Genomic DNA, 22,500 nt, shown 5'->3' on the forward strand with positions numbered 1-22,500 from the left:
ATCCCCATTTCCCCTCACCTTGAAACACCCTGTACCCCATCCCTACATCTCCAATTTTCCTCATAATCTCCAACTAACCAACCTCCATCTACCCCCAACTTCCCTAGAATCTCTAGTTACCTCTTCCCCAACAGCCTCCACACACACACAAAACCCCAACCCCACTTTCCCCACAACCCCCACTTTCCCCACAACCCACAACCCACAACCCACACAACCCACAACCCACAACCCACACAACCCACAACCCACACAACCCACACTACCCCACAACCCACACTACCCCACAACCCACACAACCCACACAACCCACACAACCCACACTACCCCACAACCCACACTACCCCACAACCCCCACTACCCCACAACCCACACTACCCCACAACCCACACTACCCCACAACCCACACTACCCCACAACCCACACTACCCCACCTCCCCCATCACTCGCCCTATCACCAACCGTATCAAATGATCTTTCTGAGTGAAATTCTCCTCAAATAGCAGAAAAGTCAACATTTCTGGCCACTGACAATCAGAATATTTGTGTTTATAAAATTCGCATTACAAATTCTGAAGCGAAACATACAGGAAATAATTCTAATTGGCAATATATTTTTTGCGCGTGGGAAATGTTGCGTCGTGTGTTAAAAAATACAATTGGCAAAGGGACGGAAAACAAGGTATTGCTGTTGCTTTTAATAATGAAAAATACAATAATTAAAACCTGTACATTGGGTATCTGAAATAAAGTTGAGTAAATAAACAGTGTTGTGTATACTGTGATGATACTATTGGCCTCAGGCAGAAGGGAAATGGGGCGACATAATTACCACGAATTCGATTCGTGGAGTCAACAGCTTCAGACGCAAGAAAAAACAGCTTCAGACGCAAAGAAAACGGGTTCTGACATAAGAAAACAGGTTCAGACGCACGAAAACAGCTTCGACGTGTGTGTGTGTGTGTGTGTGTGTGTGTGTGTGTGTGTGTGTGTGTGTGTGTGTGTGTGTGTGTGTGTGTGTGTGTGTGTGTGTGTGTGTGTGTGTGTTTACTCACCAAGATGCCCCAGATTATTTTAGCCAACCCTCGAGGGAAGCCATTACACATTTCTTGGCGCCCAGTTGTCTGCGTCAACATTGTACACTTTTCCCATCTTCTTTACACACCTGACGAGCTAGAGGGATATATAACACCGGGTTCGCCTACCCTCCCACCACACACACAGCACCGCTCCTGTGCCAGGTAAGTTACGGGCTCACCATAGCCCGTGCTACTTGGAACTTGTTCCGAGTAGCTGAATCTAAAACTACTACTACAACTCCCCACCACCTCTCGCTGTGTTTACACTCACACAATACATACTATGGAACTTTGCTCGGGGTTAAAATGTTCTTGCAATGTATATTATAGTTGCCCTCACAGTGGCTCGTGTCAGTGTATGACGGAGGAATGTTGAGGGCCAGTGTTCCCACGCTTGCAACACTGTTCTCAACATGGCTATGTTGTACAGGTGTTGTGTTGATTTTAATGTTGCAGAGCTATACTTGAATGGTTGTTACTCATCTCTCTGTGTATTGCTGGTATTCATAATTAATTTTTAATTCATTTTGTTAGGAAGCCTGTGTGTATATTTACCTTATCCTTATATCAACGTCCCCCTTTCCCAACTTTCCCCAAGAGGCCTGGTCGACGACCGGGCCGCGGGGACGCTAAGCCCCGGAAGCACCTCGAGGTAACCTCAAGGTAAGGTTCCCCAATGTTTAACTACTGACCCTCCCCATGATGCAACCCTGCAACAGTTGCCTAACTCCCGGGTACCGATTTAGGTGAACATACGCATTAGGTGGAAAGGAAACGTGCCCCCCAGCCATTTCTGTCTCTCTCGGGAAGCGAACCCCAGGATCCACGATTGTGCGTCGGGAACGAAGCCCACTGTACTACGAGACTCGTGTTATTCAACACGTATAGTGAACCAGGTTTCAGGTTTGGGTGAGTGAGAGGACGGTTCTCAGATGATGTACTTTGAAGCTTCTGTAGTACTTATAAATACACTTATGACTGCACACTTGTTGGGATATAACGACAGGAGTCGTCTTGTTCACCACCACCACCACGGCCGCTGTCTCGCCAACAGTTTTAGGAGATTATGATAATGAAATGAAGATGTGGGACTTCACTGAACGCAATATGCAAATTTTCGAATTCTGGAGCCAGCAGGGAGATTGTCAGGAGACGCAAGTGTCTACCCAGTGCTGAAGAACATCTGCGTCATCGACATCTGTGTCATCGACACCTGTGTCATCGACATCTGTGTCATCGACATCTGTGTCATCGACACCTGTGTCATCGAGTTGAGAATGGTCCAGGACGGACCGAAACGTCGTCGTCCCTTCACTTTCTAGTGTGTGGTTTGGTCAACATCTGCGTGACACGTGTTGACACAGTGCAGGAGAACATCTGCGTGACACGTGTCTTGTTATCATCTTCCCCTAAATACGTGACAACTTTTTGTGACAATGTTAAAGTGTTTCGAGTAAACTTAACTAATATCTTTGTTTAATGATCACTTACCAGTCAAGTTCCAGTAAGTGCTCCTTGAGGATAACTCTACAAAAACACTGGTTATCGTATGATAACTCAGTTTTGTATGTTGTATTAGAATGTTATCTCTAATGATACAATCATTTAAATGTTTGGGCGAAGATATATATTGTATGATTCCCTAATGGTGAGTATTATAGTGAGTTTCCGGTTGAATGTGGCACTTACCCTCACCACATAGATGATGGGGTTATCAGTAGTAGGAAGAACTGTCACCTGAGGTGATCATGTTCACGACATAGATGATATCACTAACGGCAGGAGACACTGTTATCTTAGATTATCGACGTAGGAGCTATGTCAGTCAAGGCGCACATTCTTTCATGACCTCTGGTATGGGTAGCCTCGCAGCCTGGTGGATAGCGCGCAGGACTCGTAATTCTGTGGCGCGGGTTCGATTCCCGCACGAGGCAGAAACAAATGGGCAAAGTTTCTTTCACTCTGAATGCCCCTGTTACCTAGCAGTAAATAGGTACCTGGGAGTTAGTCAGCTGTCACGGGCTGCTTCCTGGGGGTGGAGGCCTGGTCGAGGACCGGGCCGCGAGGACACTAAAGCCCCGAAATCATCTCAAGATAGCCTCAAGATGGTGGTATGGGAGTCACTCATACAGCTAGAGGGAATTCGCCTCACACTACTCTCACTCAGGTTACTCACACTCAGGTTACTCACACTCACGTTACTCACACTCAGGTAACTCACACTCAGACAAGCTCTTATTCAGAACTCAATTACCAGAACAAAAACAAATTAAAAACGTATAAAAAAATAATTGCAACTGACTAAACATTTCGGAATTCCTGAGCGAAATTTTTTTTGCAATTCAAGATCAATTAATTTCTTGAAAAAGAATAAAAAAAAATTATAATAGAAATTCGAGAAATTGTCATATCTATTTTTTCGTGTCATCATCGGAGAATTACAAAGAAAAATGTCAAACAAATTGACAACTTGACAGGCGGGATGTCATGTTATCGCAACTTGACAGGCGTTTAGTTGGGTATTCGTTCGATTCATTAATACTTTTTTCTGTTCCAGTTTCTGTCTGTGATTTCTACATGTGCCTCAAGCGCACTTTAAACAGGTGTGTGGGTGTGTGTAGTTTACGGGGTTCAAAGTGAGGTTGGTATCTATGATGCAGGTATCTGTGATGTTGATATCTGTGATGATATCTGGGATGGCACAATCAGAGAGCACTGTATAAACATCAGAGGTCCGCGGTTGTTCAACGTCCTCCCAGCGACTATAAGAAATATTGCCGGAACAACCGTGGACATCTTCAAGAGAAAACTGGACTGTTTTCTAAGAGAAGTTCCGGATCAGCCGGGCTGTGGTGGGTATGTGGGCCTGCGGGGGCCGCTCCAAGCAACAGCCTGGTGGACCAAACTCTCACAAGTCGAGCCTGGCCTCGGGCCGGGCTTGGGGAGTAGAAGAACCCCCAGAACCCCATCAACCAGGTATCAAGCAGGATGCAGGTATCTGTGACGCTGTTATCTGTGAGCCTGCTTACAAAAAATGTCACTTTCTGTCTCTTATCTCCTCATAACATCAGCCTCACACCACACAGTTCATTCACTTGACACTAGGTGGGTTACCCGGTGATGCCCGGGTCTCTCTGACTGCCTCTCTGTCTCTCCCACAGCAACAAAGACGCTGCCTCTCTTGCTTGCCTCTCTTGCAACCCTGACTCGTGTGAAATGGAATTTAGGCGGCAGTTCTGAACATTTTATATCCGTGTATTTCAACCGGCTTTAAAGCCAAATAAAGCCACTCACCGCGGCGCTGCAGCTCTTGCTAAAGCTTCCAGTCACATATACACATATGACTTACACCTGACTGGAATTATTGTAGCTTGCTAGGGCTATCAGCGTGAGGGAGCCCACTAGTTGACAGCTGGAGGGCTGAGCTGACAGTAGGAGGGCTGGGGCTGACAGCAGGAGGGCTGGGGCTGACAGGAGGAGTACTGAGCTGACAGTAGGAGTACTGAGCTGACAGCAGGAGTGCTGAGCTGACAGTAGGAGTACTGAGCTGACAGCAGGAGTGCTGAGCTGACAGTAGGAGTACTGAGCTGACAGTAGGAGGGCTGAGCTGACAGCAGGAGGGCTGGAACTGACAGCAGGAGTACCAGAGCTGACAATATTGCTGACACTATTACCATTATAAAGACCCACAAGACCAACAAGAAGGAAGTATTTTACGCTCTTAGGAGGAAATATGTGCGCCCACGCTTGTGTGTGTGTGTATGCACACGCACGCTACTCTACTCGTGTGTGTGCGCGCGCGCATGCATCATAACCAACACATTGATCAACACAACACAAGCACACACAACATGTCCCCAACACTGTTGAAGGCAATTACTCTCCCGCGTCAGCATTAATCAGCCAGCGAGCTTTCTACGACTTCGTTAATGGTTGCATAAAGCTGTGAGGTCAGAGAACGAAGGCTATAGCCGCCGCCGGGGCTCGAACCCGGCTCCTGGGACCTATACCTGGCTTCTCAACCACACACCCGTCACACACACACACACCCTCACACACCTTTGATTAGACACCTGCAAAGCAACAAAGGAAACATCTGTTTCTATGTCCTCGAAACCTAATTTACGCAAATGTGATGAAGATACAGCTACGCAATTGGAGTGCTGACAGATATTTAGCCATCAAAGGTGACCCCCCCCCCCCCCAGGTACAAAGCTAGGAACGGAACGCATTCGTGACGCAGTCACGATAGCCTTTGCGTCAGAGGTAAACAACAGGCTTGAGTCAAAGGTGGTGGTAGTTACGTCAGAGGAGTTGGACACGTGGTTAAGTCGCTTCAACACCTCAAGCAACAGCCTCGTTACAGGTTACTAACCACGCAACACCCGACAGTCCTACAGGTAATTAACCATCCAACACCTGCCAAACCTCGTTCCAGGCAATTGACAACACAACATCTGCTAGTCCTCGTGGTAGGTAATTAACCCCTCCAAACATCTGAGAGCGCATGATACAGGTGTAATTAACCACGAATCACCTGGCAATCAGTGTTGCCCAAAAGGTGACGGTGGTGTGTGTGATCCGGGAGCTCCGTGACAACACTGTCAACACCTCTCTCGCTGAATAAGACGTGAACAAAACGTGTACAAAACGTGAAGAAGACGTGTACAAGACGTGAACTGGACGTGAACAAGACGTGTACAAGACGTGAACTGGACGTGAACAAGACGTGTACAAGACGTGTACAAGACGTGAACAAGACGTGTACAAGACGTGAACAAGACGTGTACAAGACGTGTACAAGACGTGAATAGGACGTGAACAAGTCCGTTGTAGACTCCCAATTCACATGTGAGGGCGGGGAGTGAGTGGGATGGGAGTACTGGAGTGGGGGGAGAGGGGGAGGAGTGGGGAGGGGGGGGTATTGGAGGATTGAGAGTGTTCATGTTAAATATACATGTTAACAACAGCTGAAGTTGTCCTGTCATATCATGTTAAATAAAAAAACAAAGTTAGAAATTGAAAACGAAGATATCCACGACAACGTCTGGAGAGTATTGGGCAGTTTACAAACTTTGGTCATTAGATAGTTGTGAATGGTGGGAGATTTCCAGACGCTGAGCCATCAGCGCTCTAATTGGCCGCTCAGGTACGAGGGGACAAACACTACTAGCTGTGATTGGTTGCTGATGTGATGGGGCAACCACTGCGAGCTGTGATTGGTCACTTAGGTGACTGGATAACTACCGCGAGCTGTAATTGGTCGCCGAGGTAACGGGTCAACTACCGCTAGCTATGTTTGGTGACTGAGCACCCTAGGGATATTGTTATAGATTCAGCTACTCGGAACAAGTTCCAAGTAGCACGGGCTATGGTGAGCCCGTAGTGGACTTACCTGCCACAAGAGCGGTGCTGTGTGAGACCCTAGGGAGCCCACCATCGTTGAAGTAGTGAGAATGAGACACACTGAGACACAGTACTCAAAACTCGCATCGTAAACAGATATTCTCACCCACATTCACTGACAGAAATAACACACATTTGATTTCCCTCATTTGAACGATCTCATTACTCAATAGATTACTTATTTGAATGTATTGCTACCATTAAGAACCTATAAATTTTATATATTCTGATTGTTGTAGTGTAGTGTAGGTGAGCTGGTTGATATTGATGGATTGATTGAAGATTAAGCCACCCAAGAGGTGGCACGGGCATGAATAGCCCGTAAGTGGTACAGTTGGTTGATATAACTTCTACCTTGTTATATAGTGGAGGGCTAACACCTGTACTCACAAGCTGAAAGGTTATAATATTTATTTGTTGTAATTGTAATTTTATAATTAAGTCGACTTAATGTGTGTTTTTATTAACCGGCATTGCATTGCCGCCTTTGTTTTCATTGCAGATTTGTTTAATTAAGTAATTAAAGTATTACAGAAGTAATTAGTGTATGTGAATGAATTTGATGGAGAAGATACAAGCGTAGTGAATGTGCAGTTGTTGACTGACTTAATTGTGAATGATAGTTGTCGTGTGTTGTGTAATATTGTAGTTTGTATTATTGTAGTAAATCTTGGAAAATGGTCGATGTATGTTGTATTAGTGTTTGCTTTATTCCAGTAAATCGTAGGAAGTGGTTAGTGTATGAGTCCTTGTATTATTAACTACTCTATACTACTTCTCCATTAACTATAATGGAGAAGTGACTATCAAGCACATATACTCCATTATTTGTTTTATTGCCTGAGGATTATTGGAGTTGCGGGGCGCCATTACTGAGTTACTGTGACGCTGACACAGTGTTGGGTGAAGCTAGACACCAGGATGTGGGCGTTATGTGTAATTGCACGCACACACACACACACACACACACACACACACACACACACACACACACACACACACACACAAATGGAATGCATTAGGGGGTGATGTGGTGGAGGCTGACTCCATACACAGTTTCAAATGTAGATATGACAGAGCCCGATAGGCTCAGGAATCTGTACACCTGTTGATTGACGGTTGAGAGGCGGGACCAAAGAGCCAGAGCTCAACCCCCGCAAACACAACTAGGTGAGTACACACACACACACACACACACACAAACCGGAAAGAAATGAAACCCTGAGAAAATTTATACTTTTCTTTTCTTTTCATAAGGTAAGAATTTGTTGAGGAGAACCAGAGGAGACAAACTTCAGTGGAACGCTAAGTAATTATCTACAGAATAAGGTAAGTCCGTCGAAGCCTTTGCGTAAACACGAAGAATGAGAGGGTAACATTGAAATATAAATGGATAGAAGGGTCTGGGATGCTCTGGGATACTGGGATGCTGCGTCTGGATGCTCCCGGACGAAGGTTCGAATCCTCGTCACGGCCCTTGTGGATTTGTTCACTGGATAGAAGGGTATAAACAAGGGGGATATTAATAAGATTTTAAATATATCAATTCAAGATAAAACTTGAAATAGTGGATATAAACTAGATAAGTTTAGATACAGTAGAGACCTGGATAAATACTGGTTTGGAAACCTGGTTTTGTGTGATTTATGGAACAAATTACTGGATAACATAAGAGACGTGGTATCCCTGGATTGTTTCAAGCGTAGGTTAGACGCTTGATTTAATTTGAGTGGATATAAACAGGTGCTCCCTCGAATGGGCCAACAAGGCTTCTACTGCTTCCTTAATTATTATATTCTAATGGTCTTAAATCACTTGTTTAAACCACACGACTCTTGTCATATAAGCAAATCGATGTACATCATTTTCCAAATGAAATATTCAGTCTTTCTTTTATATTTACAAAATCATTGTACATGATTGAGATTATACAGACGAAGAACAGCGTGTGCCGCCCTCAGTGGAGTTATCACAGAAACACACGCTGCAAAAGGGAAATTATTTAACCTAAGAGTGCCGGTCGGCCGAGCGGACAGCACGCTGGGCTTGTGATCCTGTGGTCCTGGGTTCGATCCCGGGCGCCGGCGAGAAACAATGGGCAGAGTTTCTTTCACCCTATGCCCCCCTGTTACCTAGCAGTAAAATAGGTACCTGGGTGTTAGTCAGCTGTCACGGGCTGCTTCCTAGGGGTGGAGGCCTGGTCGAGGACCGGGCCGCGAGGACACTAAAGCCCCGAAATCATCTCACGATAACTTCAAGATAAGGCAAAAAAACCGTCGTACAAGAAAATGGAAGCGGCGGGCGAAATTGACATACTGTCCCGTGTTCTGTTTTGGGTTCTCTGGCTGGTTAGGGTAAGGGCACTTTAGTACGACTGTTTCTTGACGTTGGGGAGCCTTAGGAGGACGGGTTGGTGTGTTATACCTTACCTAAAGCTTTCAACCTAAGCAGCTTTCCTAATCCATCGAGATGCTAAGATGTATCCTTAACTGATGCTAAGATGTATCCTTAACTGATGCTGAGATGTATCCTTAACTGATGCTAAGATGTATCCTTAACTGATGCTAAGATGTATCCTTAACTGATGCTGAGATGTATCCTTAACTGATGCTAAGATGTATCCTTAACTGATGCTAAGATGTATCCTTAACTGATGCTAAGATGTATTCTTAACTGATGCTAAGATGTATCCTTAACTGATGCTGAGATGTATCCTTAACTGATGCTAAGATGTATCCTTAACTGATGCTAAGATGTATCCTTAACTGATGCTAAGATGTATCCTTAACTGATGCTGAGATGTATCCTTAACTGATGCTAAGATGTATCCTTAACTGATGCTAAGATGTATCCTTAACTGATGCTAAGATGTATTCTTAACTGATGCTAAGATGTATCCTTAACTGATGCTGAGATGTATCCTTAACTGATGCTAAGATGTATCCTTAACTGATGCTAAGATGTATCCTTAACTGATGCTAAGATGTATCCTTAACTGATGCTAAGATGTATTCTTAACTGATGCTAAGATGTATTCTTAACTGATGCTAAGATGTATCCTTAACTGATGCTAAGATGTATCCTTAACTGATGCTAAGATGTATTCTTAACTGATGCTAAGATGTATCCTTAACTGATGCTAAGATGTATTCTTAACTGATGCTAAGATGTATTCTTAACTGATGCTAAGATGTATCCTTAACTGATGCTAAGATGTATAACTGATGCTAAGATGTATTCTTAACTGATGCTAAGATGTATACTTAACTGATGCTAAGATGTATTCTTAACTGATGCTAAGATGTATTCTTAACTGATGCTAAGATGTATCCTTAACTGATGCTAAGATGTATAACTGATGCTAAGATGTATTCTTAACTGATGCTAAGATGTATACTTAACTGATGCTAAGATGTATCCTTAACTGATGCTAAGATGTATCCTTAACTGATGCTAAGATGTATTCTTAACTGATGCTAAGATGTATCCTTAACTGATGCTAAGATGTATTCTTAACTGATGCTAAGATGTATTCTTAACTGATGCTAAGATGTATCCTTAACTGATGCTAAGATGTATAACTGATGCTAAGATGTATTCTTAACTGATGCTAAGATGTATACTTAACTGATGCTAAGATGTATCCTTAACTGATGCTAAGATGTATCCTTAACTGATGCTAAGATGTATTCTTAACTGATGCTAAGATGTATCCTTAACTGATGCTAAGATGTATCCTTAACTGATGCTAAGATGTATTCTTAACTGATGCTAAGATGTATCCTTAACTGATGCTAAGATGTATTCTTAACTGATGCTAAGATGTATCCTTAACTGATGCTAAGATGTATCCTTAACTGATGCTAAGATGTATTCTTAACTGATGCTAAGATGTATCCTTAACTGATGCTAAGATGTATTCTTAACTGATGCTAAGATGTATCCTTAACTGATGCTAAGATGTATTCTTAACTGATGCTAAGATGTATCCTTAACTGATGCTAAGATGTATTCTTAACTGATGCTAAGATGTATCCTTAACTGATGCTAAGATGTATCCTTAACTGATGCTAAGATGTATTCTTAACTGATGCTAAGATGTATCCTTAACTGATGCTAAGATGTATTCTTAACTGATGCTAAGATGTATCCTTAACTGATGCTAAGATGTATTCTTAACTGATGCTAAGATGTATCCTTAACTGATGCTAAGATGTATTCTTAACTGATGCTAAGATGTATCCTTAACTGATGCTCAGATGTATCCTTAACTGATGCTAAGATGTATCCTTAACTGATGCTAAGATGTATCCTTAACTGATGCTAAGATGTATCCTTAACTGATGCTAAGATGTATACTTAACTGATGCTAAGATGTATACTTAACTGATGCTAAGATGTAACCTTAACTGATGCTAAGATGTATACTTAACTGATGCTAAGATGTATACTTAACTGATGCTAAGATGTATACTTAACTGATGCTAAGATGTATCCTTAACTGATGCTAAGATGTATACTTAACTGATGCTAAGATGTATACTTAACTGATGCTAAGATGTATACTTAACTGATGCTAAGATGTATCCTTAACTGATGCTAAGATGTATACTTAACTGATGCTAAGATGTATACTTAACTGATGCTAAGATGTATACTTAACTGATGCTAAGATGTATCCTTAACTGATGCTAAGATGTATACTTAACTGATGCTAAGATGTATACTTAACTGATGCTAAGATGTATACTTAACTGATGCTGACAATACGTCAATATTTCGATGCATTAAACAACAATATATGTATATATCAAAGACCGGGCCTAAATATTTCACGTAGACATATAAACGCTATAAACAAATTGAGTGCCGCGACTAAGCCTAAGGATAATCTGGATAATGGATTGCATATTTTCGCGTGCAATCAATGTTTGGATAAAATTCGTAGAGGCGGAACGGAGCGCCGCATGAATAAATGAACGCATATATGAACGCATATGTGAGCCGGGCCTCGAACCATTACCCAAATACTGGGTAATCCAACAGTCGCTCGTCCTCCATGTTTATAATTGTAAAACACTTTGCATATACTGAGTTCTTGTTACAGATTCGCGACCTAGAACTAACAGTTCCAAGTAGCACGGGCTATGGCGAGCCCGTAGTGTCCTGAGGCTATGCGCGTCCAAGCTGCGATTATTCACTTGACAATTATTTGTATTTTTTTTAACTTATTGTGTAAGTAAAAACAGTATTTTCTCGGAAATAAATTAATATTGTTGGATATTATAATTTTGTGTAAATTTAGACTAATGTTAGGCCAGGTTAGGTTAGGTCAGGTTAGGTTAGGTCAGGTTAGGTCAGGTTAGGTTAGGTTAGGTTAGGTTAGGTTAGGTTAGGTTAGGTTAGGTTAGGGTTAGGTGTTTTGGTTGTGTTGGCAGTTATGCAAGCTGTTCTCACGCTAGGTTCGTTAAAGCCGTGGCCATCCCGACCAAGATACATTCATCAGTTTTAACGTGTTATGTATAAAAACAGGTTTGTTCTCTTATGTATATTAATATTATTGCATGTTCAAGTTCTATGTATACTTAGGCTTAGGCTTAGGTTAGGTGTTTAGGTTCTGTTGGCGATTATTTGTTTTTGAAGTACGTGAGTGAAGCATTCACAACACTGTGGCTCGAGCAGATGTCGACAGCGAAGCACTTGTTCCGGAAGTGTTCGGACGTGATCGGTTGTGAGTCGTGTGTAAACAGTTTTTCACTCATAGAGTAATGTGGTGGAGGCTGACTCCATACACAGTTTCAAGTGTAGATATGATAGAGCCCAGTAGGCTCAGGAACCTGTACACCAGTTGATTGAGAGTTGCGAGGCGAGACCAAAGAGCCAAAGCTCAACCCCCGCAAGCACAATTAGGTGAGTACAGGGGGGTTTGGCGGGTGGATGGAATGGACTTTGGCCATTGTTTATGAGAACGGCCTGCCAGTTTCAAAGTTGCGTTTCGAACAGAGGTAGTCAGCGAAGCACTGTTCGAAAAATGTTCAAACGTGACGTGCAAAACCGCTTTTCATTCTTAACATTAACATGATTTAACTATTGCTATATCGTTTCTCTGTGTTTGGAAGACTGGCAGAAATGAGGTGGAGCTTTAGATCGTGTTGCAGAGGAGAAAATTAATGTTGTTTCCAACAGTCAGATTGACCAAATTCAACTATTTAGGCTTGGGTGGAAATTCCTGTATTAGATGTAATGATTGATGAGCCCTATTGAGTGACCCCCGAGCAGCAGGAGCAGAGACGGAACACCTGGGACACCTGGGACAGGTAACACTGACCACCACCCAGCAGCAGGAGCAGAGACGGAACACCTGGGACACCTGGGACAGGCAACACTGACCACCACCCAGCAGCAGGAGCAGAGACGGAACACCTGGGACACCTGGGACAGGTAACACTGACCACCACCCAGCAGCAGGAGCAGAGACGGAACACCTGGAACACCTGGGACAGGCAACACTGACCACCACCCAGCAGCAGGAGCAGAGGGGGAACACCTGGAACACATGGGACAGGTAACACTGACCACCACCCAGCAGCAGGAGCAGAGACGGAACACCTGGAACACCTGGGACAGGCAACACTGACCACCACCCAGCAGCAGGAGCAGAGGGGGAACACCTGGAACACCTGGGACAGGCAACACTGACCACCACCCAGCAGCAGGAGCAGAGACGGAACACCTGGAACACCTGGGACAGGCAACACTGACCACCACCCAGCAGCAGGAACAGAGACGGAACACCTGGAACACCTGGGACAGGCAACACTGACCACCACCCAGCAGCAGGAGCAGGGACGGAACACCTACAACACCTGGAACACCTGCAACAGGCAACATATCACATCTTCGCAAACTATGGGAAAAAGCTCATCTAATTATACACAAACATCACGTTATCAAATATAATATCAAAATGAAATAACTAAAACTAAAATACCAAAATTACAATCAAATATAATTAATTAAAAACATGATGGAGCAAAAAAACAAAACAAAAGCGAATTGTGCAGAAAACATTAAATAATTTCCTGATGCCTTGAGGGAGACTCGAGACCAGGGATGAGTGTCAAACAGGAAGAGGAAGCTGACATCACCTGCTGTTGCTGGGAGGGAGAGTGGGAGGGAGAGTGGGAGGGAGAGTGGGAGGGGAGAGTGGGAGGGAGAGTGGGAGGGAGAGTGGGAGGGAGAGTGGGAGGGAGAGTGGGAGGGGAGAGAAGCAATGGGATGGGAAGAATTGGGAGGAAAACGGATAGTGGAGAGAGAGAGAGAGAGAGAGAGAGAGAGAGAGAGAGAGAGAGAGAGAGAGAGAGAGAGAGAGAGAGAGAGAGAGAGAGAGAGAGTGAGAGAGAGATTAATCAATACTCTCTCTTACTCCTTTAACAACTAGGACAGTCAAACCGGAGGGGATAGGACTCTGTGCAAGGTCTAACAAGTCTTGGGGGGGATCATATGTAGAAATTGAAATAGATTTAGTCTGTCTACTATCCTTCAGCCAGAAGAAAGGCTTCACAAGCTGGTCTCCACTTTGTTGTTTAATATTCGCTACTTGGAACAAAAAAAGTTCCAAGTAGCACGGGCTATGGTGAGCCCGTAGTCTCTCTCAGGTCTCATCATCATTCAGTTCTCGCACTATCTCTCCTCTATCATCTCTCTTTCTCTCTCTCTCTCTCTCTCTCTCTCATTCTCTCTCTCTCTCTCTCTCTCTCTCTCTCTCTCTCTCTCTCTCTCTCTCTCTCTCTCTCTCTCTCTCTCTCTCTCTCTCTCTCTCTCTCTCTCTCTCTCTCTCTCTCTTCTCATTAGCCCCACTGGTGAAAACTTCTCTACCTGAAGGGGACAGTTTTGTGGATCAGTGGGTGCAAGGAGCCCCTTCAGCCGTGTGATTCACTTGGTCTCCGGATCCAGCAGCTTATGGTGTCTCTGGGGCTGCTCCTTTGGCTACTGCACATGTTCTTGCTGGCCCCTACTGTTCCTCTTGGCTGCTGTACCACCTGATCCTCCTCCTGTTGCTGCTGTAACTACTGTTTCTGTTGATACCGTTGAGGTTATTTCGTGTGGGATCGAGTCCTGGTCAGGAAGGATTGACTGGGCGCGAATCTGTAACTGTTCGCCACTGCAGTAATTGGGTACGTGGCTGTTGGCTATTGGTGGTACTGTTGTTGGTCGTACTCAGCCAATTTTGAGTCCTTGAGTACTACACACTTTAGCCAATCTTGAGTGCTTGAGTACTACACACTTAGACAATCTTGAGTACTTGCGTACAACACACAGCCCCTCTAGACAGCGTGAGTACTACACACTTAGCCAATATTGAGTGCTTGAGTACAACACACTCAGACAATCTTGAGTCCTTGAGTACAACACACTTTAGCCAATCTTGAGTACTTGAGTACAACACAGCCCCTCTGGACAGCGTGAGTACTACACACTCAGCCAATGCTGAGTGCTTGAGTACAATGTACACACACTCATCTAGCCCAGAGTCCGCCAGAGGACAATCAGTATTATCAAGAAACCAAAAAATGAACTCCCACTATTCCTTCCAGTAATAATAATATCACCCGCAAGTTACACACACACGCACATTGCTTCGTGTGGACGAGGGAGGTCCCCCTTTGTCTAATTACATTCAGGCCATCTCCTGCTGATTTGTGAGGTCGGTAATCGAGTTTTCCTTAACTAACACCACTCTCCGACTCCATCTCTCACGTGTCGACATTTGTCGCAATTACATTTCATCCTAATTACATTGAACGAGCAATCAAAGGATAAAACGGACCCCATCAAGGTAATTACCGGCTTGACGAATCCTCGGCCATTGTTGGCCACTTTGGAGCCTCTGGAAACAACTCCATTAGAGCCTTTTAATCTATTTTTAAAAGGTGTTTATCTACTTAATGGAGGTCGTTTAGCATTGTAATGGTGATGCTATTAGGCTGAGGGGTGCTGGTGGAGTTATCCTTGTTATTAATGTGATAACATGTTGAACGTGAGAGTGAGAGAACGAGAGAGAGTGAGAGAGAGAGAGTGAGAGAGAGAGAGAATGGCGGTGGGGCAGGGAACGGAATTGTCAGGAGGAAGCGCTAATCCATTACGACTATATAGCACTTAGAAGGGGTCAGGATAATGATATGGGATGGTACGGAGGGAAGGAATGGTGCCCCAAACCACCTGGACGGTCGGGGATTGAACACCGACCTGCATGAAGCAAGACCGTCGCTCTACCGTCTAGAGCAACGAACTGAAAGATAAATTTTCAGCATTTGCCATAAAATAAATTAAGTAACAAATATATATATAGACTCTCGCAGACAAATATAAGAACAAACTGGTATAGAGAAGGCTATTCTGTAGCAGGCAGCGCCAGCTGGCGTCTTAACACTCCACCGTCTATTATAGTTAGTTGTGTGTGTGTGTGTGTGTCTGTCTCTGCCACACACACACTGTCTCTTTGTCGACCGTGTTATCTCTGTCACACTCTGCCACACTGCCTCTCCACACACACACACTCTCTGCCTGCCACACACTCACCCTCCTCCCTCCGACACACACACTGCCTGCCACACACCCACACACACACACTCTCTGCCTGCCACACACCCACACACACTATGCCTGCCACCCACACACACACACTCACTCACTTCCGAGCATAAGACAGGCATCATTCTCCCCGGGGTTCACGTATTGATATAACCACTTGGGGCCACCGCAATGATCGTGTTTACATATGAAGCAACAACAGGGTTCAGCCCGCTGTGTACACAACCAGTCTGGATAACACACACACACACACCGGTTAGGCTTTCCATATGAGTCCTGTGGCCCCGGGACAGGAAGCCTGTTCTTGAGGCTTAGCGAAGTCCCTTCTGGGACATCTAATGACCTCCTGCAGGATGAAAACCGCTTGCTGCTAGGTGAATAGAGGTTGATGGATAGAAAAATAGGTAGCTAGATGGATGGATAGTTAGATGGAGAAATGGGAGACAGACCCCTGGCAATGCTGGATACCCTCGTCCTAGTTAATTGGGAATAATTATATCCTTAAAGCACAATATGTAATGGTTGTTTTAACAAGCCGGACCTAAGGACAGGTCGGCTCCATGTATACTGCAAGCTTTATACTTGCCAACCGTACCTAACCTAACGTACACCTAACCTAACCTAACCTAACCTTCACCTAACCTAATCTAACCTAACCTTCCCTAACCTAACCTATACCTAACCTAACCTAACCTAACCTAACCTAACCTAACCTAACCTTCACCTAACCTAACCTAACCTTCACCTAACCTTCCCTAACCTAACCTAACCTAACCTAACCTAACCTAACCTAACCTTCACCTAACCTAATCTAACCTAACCTTCCCTAACCTAACCTATACCTAACCTAACCTAACCTAACCTAACCTAACCTAACCTTCACCTAACCTAACCTAACCTAACCTAACCTTCACCTAACCTTCCCTAACCTAACCTAACCTAACCTAACCTAACCTAACCTAACCTAACCTTCACCTAACCTAACCTAACCTTCACCTAACCTAACCAACGCCTAAATATGCACCAAATTCTAATAAATAATAATATTAAAACGTATGATGAGTTCGTTGGTGTGGGTCTGACGAGCATTACCTGTGGAGGAGATGAATGTCTCGCGGGTCCGGTGAGATCAATAGGCTCAACAGACACCATCGTTAGCAGGTAATTCGACCAGTAAATAGAAGACGGGGGGGGGATAACGTGGGAGGATCTGACGAGTTTCAGTCGCAATTGGGTCATTAATGAGCCTCCATAATGACGAAAGTTGAGTCGACGAGATGGAAACTTATAAACAATACCACCTTGGTGCTGATTGGTCCATGGACCGTCTCACCCTGGTGCTGATTGGTCCATGGACCGTCTCACCCCTGGTGCTGATTGGTCCATGGACCGTCTCACCCCTGGTGCTGAGTGGTCCATGGTCGCTCTCACCCCTGGTGCTGAGTGGTCCATGGACCGTCTCACCTTGGCGCTAAGTGGTCCATGGACCGTCTCACCTTGGTGCTGAGTGGTCCATGGTCCCTGTCACCCCTGGTGCTGAGTGGTCCATGGTCCCTGTCACCCTTGGTGCTGAGTGGTCCATGGTCCCTGTCACCCTGGTGCTGAGTGGTCCATGGTCCCTGTCACCCCTGGTACTGAGTGGTCCATGGTCCCTGTCACCCTTGGTGCTGAGTGGTCCATGGTCCCTGTCACCCTGGTGCTGAGTGGTCCATGGACCCTGTCACCCCTGGAGCTGAGTGGTCCATGGTCCCTGTCACCCCTGGTGCTCAGTGGTCCATGGACCGTCTCACCCCTGGTGCTGAGTGGTCATGGACCGTCTCACCTTGGTGCTGAGTGGTCCATGGACCGTCTCACCCCTGGTGCTGAGTGGTCCATGGACCGTCTCACCTTGGTGCTGAGTGGTCCATGGACCCTGTCACCGTTGGTCCAGAGGAATATCCATATATCTATCTATCTATTTATCAATCCATTCATCTCTACAACTATCTATCCAGCCATCTATCCCTCTATCCAACTATTCTCTCTCTCTCTCTCTCTCTCTCTCTCTCTCTCTCTCTCTCTCTCTCTCTCTCTCTCTCTCTCTCTCTCTCTCTCTCTCTCTCTCTCTCTCTCTCTCTCTCTCTCTCTCTCTCTCATAACCAGTTTCATTTAGACTCTCCTGGATGTCCCGTGCCATAAACCCTAAGAGATGAGCTATTGTGTGCACAAGACTAAGACTCTACACTCGCCTGAGTCTTGCGAGGCGCGCTAGTGGGGCGGGATTTAATGATACCAGATATTTAAGCTGTGTTTTTAAGAGCTCGTTGGAATTACATTATGCACCAACGCCACCTTCTGCGCCGTCTTCTCAACTGGCTTAACTGCCCAGTCGCCTCCTAACTGTCACTCGATGTTTACTGCAGGAAATTTTATACATGCTTTTAGTGGGAGTTACTTTTACATAATATCTGGTCGAGGTTCGGGGTGTTGATGACTGGAAACTCCATGTTGTTGTTGTTTTAGATTCAGCTACTTAGAACAAAAGTTCCAAAGTAGCACGGGCTATGGTGAGCCCGTAGTGGACTTACCTGGCACAGGAGCGGGGCTGTAACTCGTTTAGCTTCTCAGAACGAAATGTCCAAGTAGCACGGGCTATGGTGAGCCCGTAGTGGGAACTCCAGTAAACCTGTGGTCAAGTAGGATTATCACCCTAGCCAGGTCAGGTGTTACATCTCTGAGGATGCTCACCTGCTCTCCACACACTCTCTAGTTTACTTCTGTCATTGAAACTGCTGTTTACTTGCAATCCTTTATCGCTTCTCTCCGCCTCTAAGTCAGCTAATTGATGATGCTTCTCCAACATTGTTCGATCCTCATTACTCTTGTTTCTCTGCTCTTGGCTTGGCCCAAGTTCCGTAGCTGTGTTCCCTCATTAACGACGTCTTTCCCCAGCTTAATCAACTTCTCCAGTGGTTGAGACGTTATTACTGAACAAGCTAATACTCCAACTTAAATATTAATTCCCAAGACGTTAATTAGCGCTGTATTGCCTTTACACTCAGTCCCCCTTATTAAGGCGGCTCTGGCGAGGTCACTTCCTTGTGAGGAGTACGACATCTTCCTGGAGGGTTTACCGGGTGTTAGCTTCTGGGCTCCGCCGGTACACTCAGAGTAGCTAGGTGTAAATACAAGACATGCCAAGCAGGGTGTTCTAGTGATCAGAAATTACGTCCATTTGGCGTTGGACTTAAGGCTTATGAACCTCCAGAAAGGTGCAGACATATGCTTACTGACCATCTAGCAAGTATATATACGTATAAAGTATACTTGTATACACAGAGGCGCGTGGTATATACCTCTCGGTGAATATATCCACCCCCACGCCCTTGTTCAGACGCCGGAAGCTTGAGGATATTCAATAGTATATAAATACTTCACATTTAGCTACGCAATTGGATGAGTTTACCATTTGTATTAGGGAAAGGAACTACCAGGAGAAAACGTCAAGCAGTTACGGCTATATAGCACTCGGAAGGGACCAGGATAAGGATTTGGGATGGGAACTGGGGGGGGGGGAGGAATTCAATGACACACACATCAATGATAACGCTTTGATAAAGACCGTAAATTATAAACCTAATATATTTATAATTGACAAGACCTCTTACTACTGCCATTATATAGGCAGGGAAGATTAGGCGTGAGGAACATTATAGATTAATTTTTGGCAAATTTATTTTGAATTCCTCCAACAACTGAGTATAATGATTTAGAATTATTGTGGTTTGAGCGGCTAAGGTTGGTTGTGGTGAGGTGGAAATTATTATATAGAGAAAATAATATCATATTAGGCAAATAATTATCTTTTGTCAGATATTTTATTGAAATGGACTCCGACGCCAGCAGCTGGTGGTGGTTATGGGACGATGTTGATACAGTTGTTGTTGTTGTTGTTGTTTTAGATTTACTCAGAACGAAATGTCCATGTAGCACGGGCTATGGTGATCCCATAAAGTGAGAGAGTGTTTGGTGGCGGATATGTACTCCTGACACTGTTATGAGTGTCAGCCTCTCACATACTTCTCCTCTCTCTCTCTCTCTCTCTCTCTCTCTCTCTCTCTCTCTCTCTCTCTCTCTCTCTCTCTCTCTCTCTCTCTCTCTCTCTCTCTCTCTCTCTCTCTCTCTCCCTCAGACACCACTCGGACAATATCCGCTCCATATAGGACGGAAATGGGAGCCGAAAACGGTCAATTATTCTCAATTTATTGGAACTATCTTGAGCAACTTCGGCCACAAACTCTAATTAAAAGGAATTAAGAGGTGGAAGGAAGAGGATGCTAGAAGAATATAAATGTAATAGGTGGCAGGTCGAGAGAAAAGAGAGAGAGACGGAGAGAAAGAAAGTGATAGAGAGAGCATGAGAGAGAGAGAGAGAGAGATAGAGAGAGAGAGAGACAGACATGGGGGATGGTTAAATGTACAGGTTTAATACACGAATGAGATTTCTCTGTGCCCGCTAATGCCCACACGATGCCCTATAATGCCCAGCCACCCCCCCCCACCCCCAACCCCCCTACTTAGAGCTTGCCTAAGGCATCTCTAAGGGACATCTACTGAGATGCCGAAGAAACTCCTTACCCAATAAGCCGCTACTCCTAGCAACTCGAGGACATACCTTCATATATACCAACAACGACAACCCCTAAACATCAATAAACGAGTGTTGCACGAGGACCATACTGCAACATCCATCAACGTCACGGTTAAACGATAATAACAAGTAAAACAAATGATAATATTACCATCGGTAATGGACGGAACTCCGTGTCCGGCGGGTGGTCTGAACCTGTCATTATGACTACTGTCCGCCTCCCCCGTCCTGTCACATTCACCTACACTAGAAATTTCACTTTTGTGGCGGGAATACTGACTGACGCGTCCATCCTGTGAGCTGTTGTGCACCCCATACCCATCCTGTGAAGGGTAGTGCTTGCGTGCGTGCGTGCATGCGTGCTGGCATATAAAATGAAAGCCGTTTAAATTATAGCATAGTAGAACTCTGTTTAGTGTTTGCAGGTTATAGTTGTGTGCGTGTAAACTAAAGTCTTTGAAAATGTAATAAGTTATTACGAAACGCGTTCAAGTGTCGCGTCAGACTAGAAATAAAAATGAATTTTGGAGAACTGATTTTTCAGTTACCATCGACAGTGAAAAGAAACATAAGAAATATTGAGAAAATTCGTGTTAGAATTATTAATCTTACTTTTTCGGTCATATATAATAATATATGTCAACACTGATAGTAAACAATAACTCCTCACGTGCCCCGGCAAGAATGACACAATATACAATAAACGGTTTAGACTTTATTGACGTGTTATATTCTATGACTTTCTATAAATTATACTTCAAAATAGAAACAAATAGTAAAGTATATATTCCCTATAAGCCTCTCAATAAACTGTATTGTTCCTTATAGACCAGTTACAGCCCCGTTCCTCTGCCGGGTAAGTCCCCTACGGGATCACCATAGCCTGTGCTACTTGTAACTTTGTGTTCCCAGTAGCTGAATGTACAACAACAACAACATTCTTATACACGAGTCTTATCCCAAGTGGAAGGAATTTAGTGAAAGACGATATAAAACGCTACTGATAAGAAAGACCAATATTTATACTGTAATTAAAGGTACAAATTAAATAAGATAAAGAAAGACATGTTTTAACGTGATCAATAAACAAATTAATATAAAAATATTGTTGATCCATTATAAAGTTTAGAGAAAGTGAGGTGTGAGGTAGCAACCATTTTTGTTATTATTATTATTTTCTACCACAGACGTGGCCACACATTTACAATGCTAACCAGCATATATACATTTTCTTCTGTCCTCCATGGACAGGGTTAGAGAGGTGTTAAACATATACTTCACGGGTTTATTGAACAATCAACCACAGAAGGTGATTCGGTGATTTTAAAATGCTAAGCTAACCTATATACGTAAATACATAGATACATAGATTTACGTATGCCCTACATAAAGTGTTCAATGTGTCTTTTACATAGTGTCATTAATGTGCATTTACAAAGGTGAAATGTAATTCTGATCAGCTTCATTGACTGGTTCCTACGACTGGTCCAGCATCCCTTTCTCTTGATCTGCCGCTCCATGGAGGTGTGAGGATGCTGGAGGTGTCAGATGACATCTCCAGATGATGTTGGAGGTGTCAGATGACATCTCCAGATGATGTTGGAGATGATGGGACGTGTACACGCTCATCCCAGTCCTCGGGCCAAGAGCATGTTGTTATTGTTTCAGATTTAGCTACTCAGAAGGAAGTGTCCATGTAGCACGGGCTATGGTGAGCCCGTAAGAGAACACAAGAGCATGCTATAACGACCTTTATGTACTTGTTAAGAGGTCTGGTCAAGTGACCTAATT

At 44.2% G+C, this 22,500-nt stretch overlaps 2 protein-coding genes across 3 annotated transcripts in view; both read left to right on the forward strand.

Moving 5' to 3' along the window:
- Positions 1-22,500, forward strand: part of LOC123766720 (neural cell adhesion molecule 2-like) — a 421,201-nt gene that overhangs the window by 102,439 nt on the left and 296,262 nt on the right. For both annotated transcript variants that reach the window (XM_069307653.1, XM_069307656.1), the window contains exon 3: positions 7,743-7,814. The gene's annotated coding sequence lies outside the window, so the exon portion shown is untranslated. The remainder of the gene's footprint in view (positions 1-7,742; positions 7,815-22,500) is intronic.
- Positions 1-22,500, forward strand: part of LOC138353910 (uncharacterized) — a 52,324-nt gene that overhangs the window by 23,541 nt on the left and 6,283 nt on the right. The window lies entirely within an intron of this gene.

This window comes from Procambarus clarkii, chromosome 60, assembly GCF_040958095.1.
Source record: "Procambarus clarkii isolate CNS0578487 chromosome 60, FALCON_Pclarkii_2.0, whole genome shotgun sequence".
Lineage (NCBI taxonomy): Eukaryota > Metazoa > Arthropoda > Malacostraca > Decapoda > Cambaridae > Procambarus > Procambarus clarkii.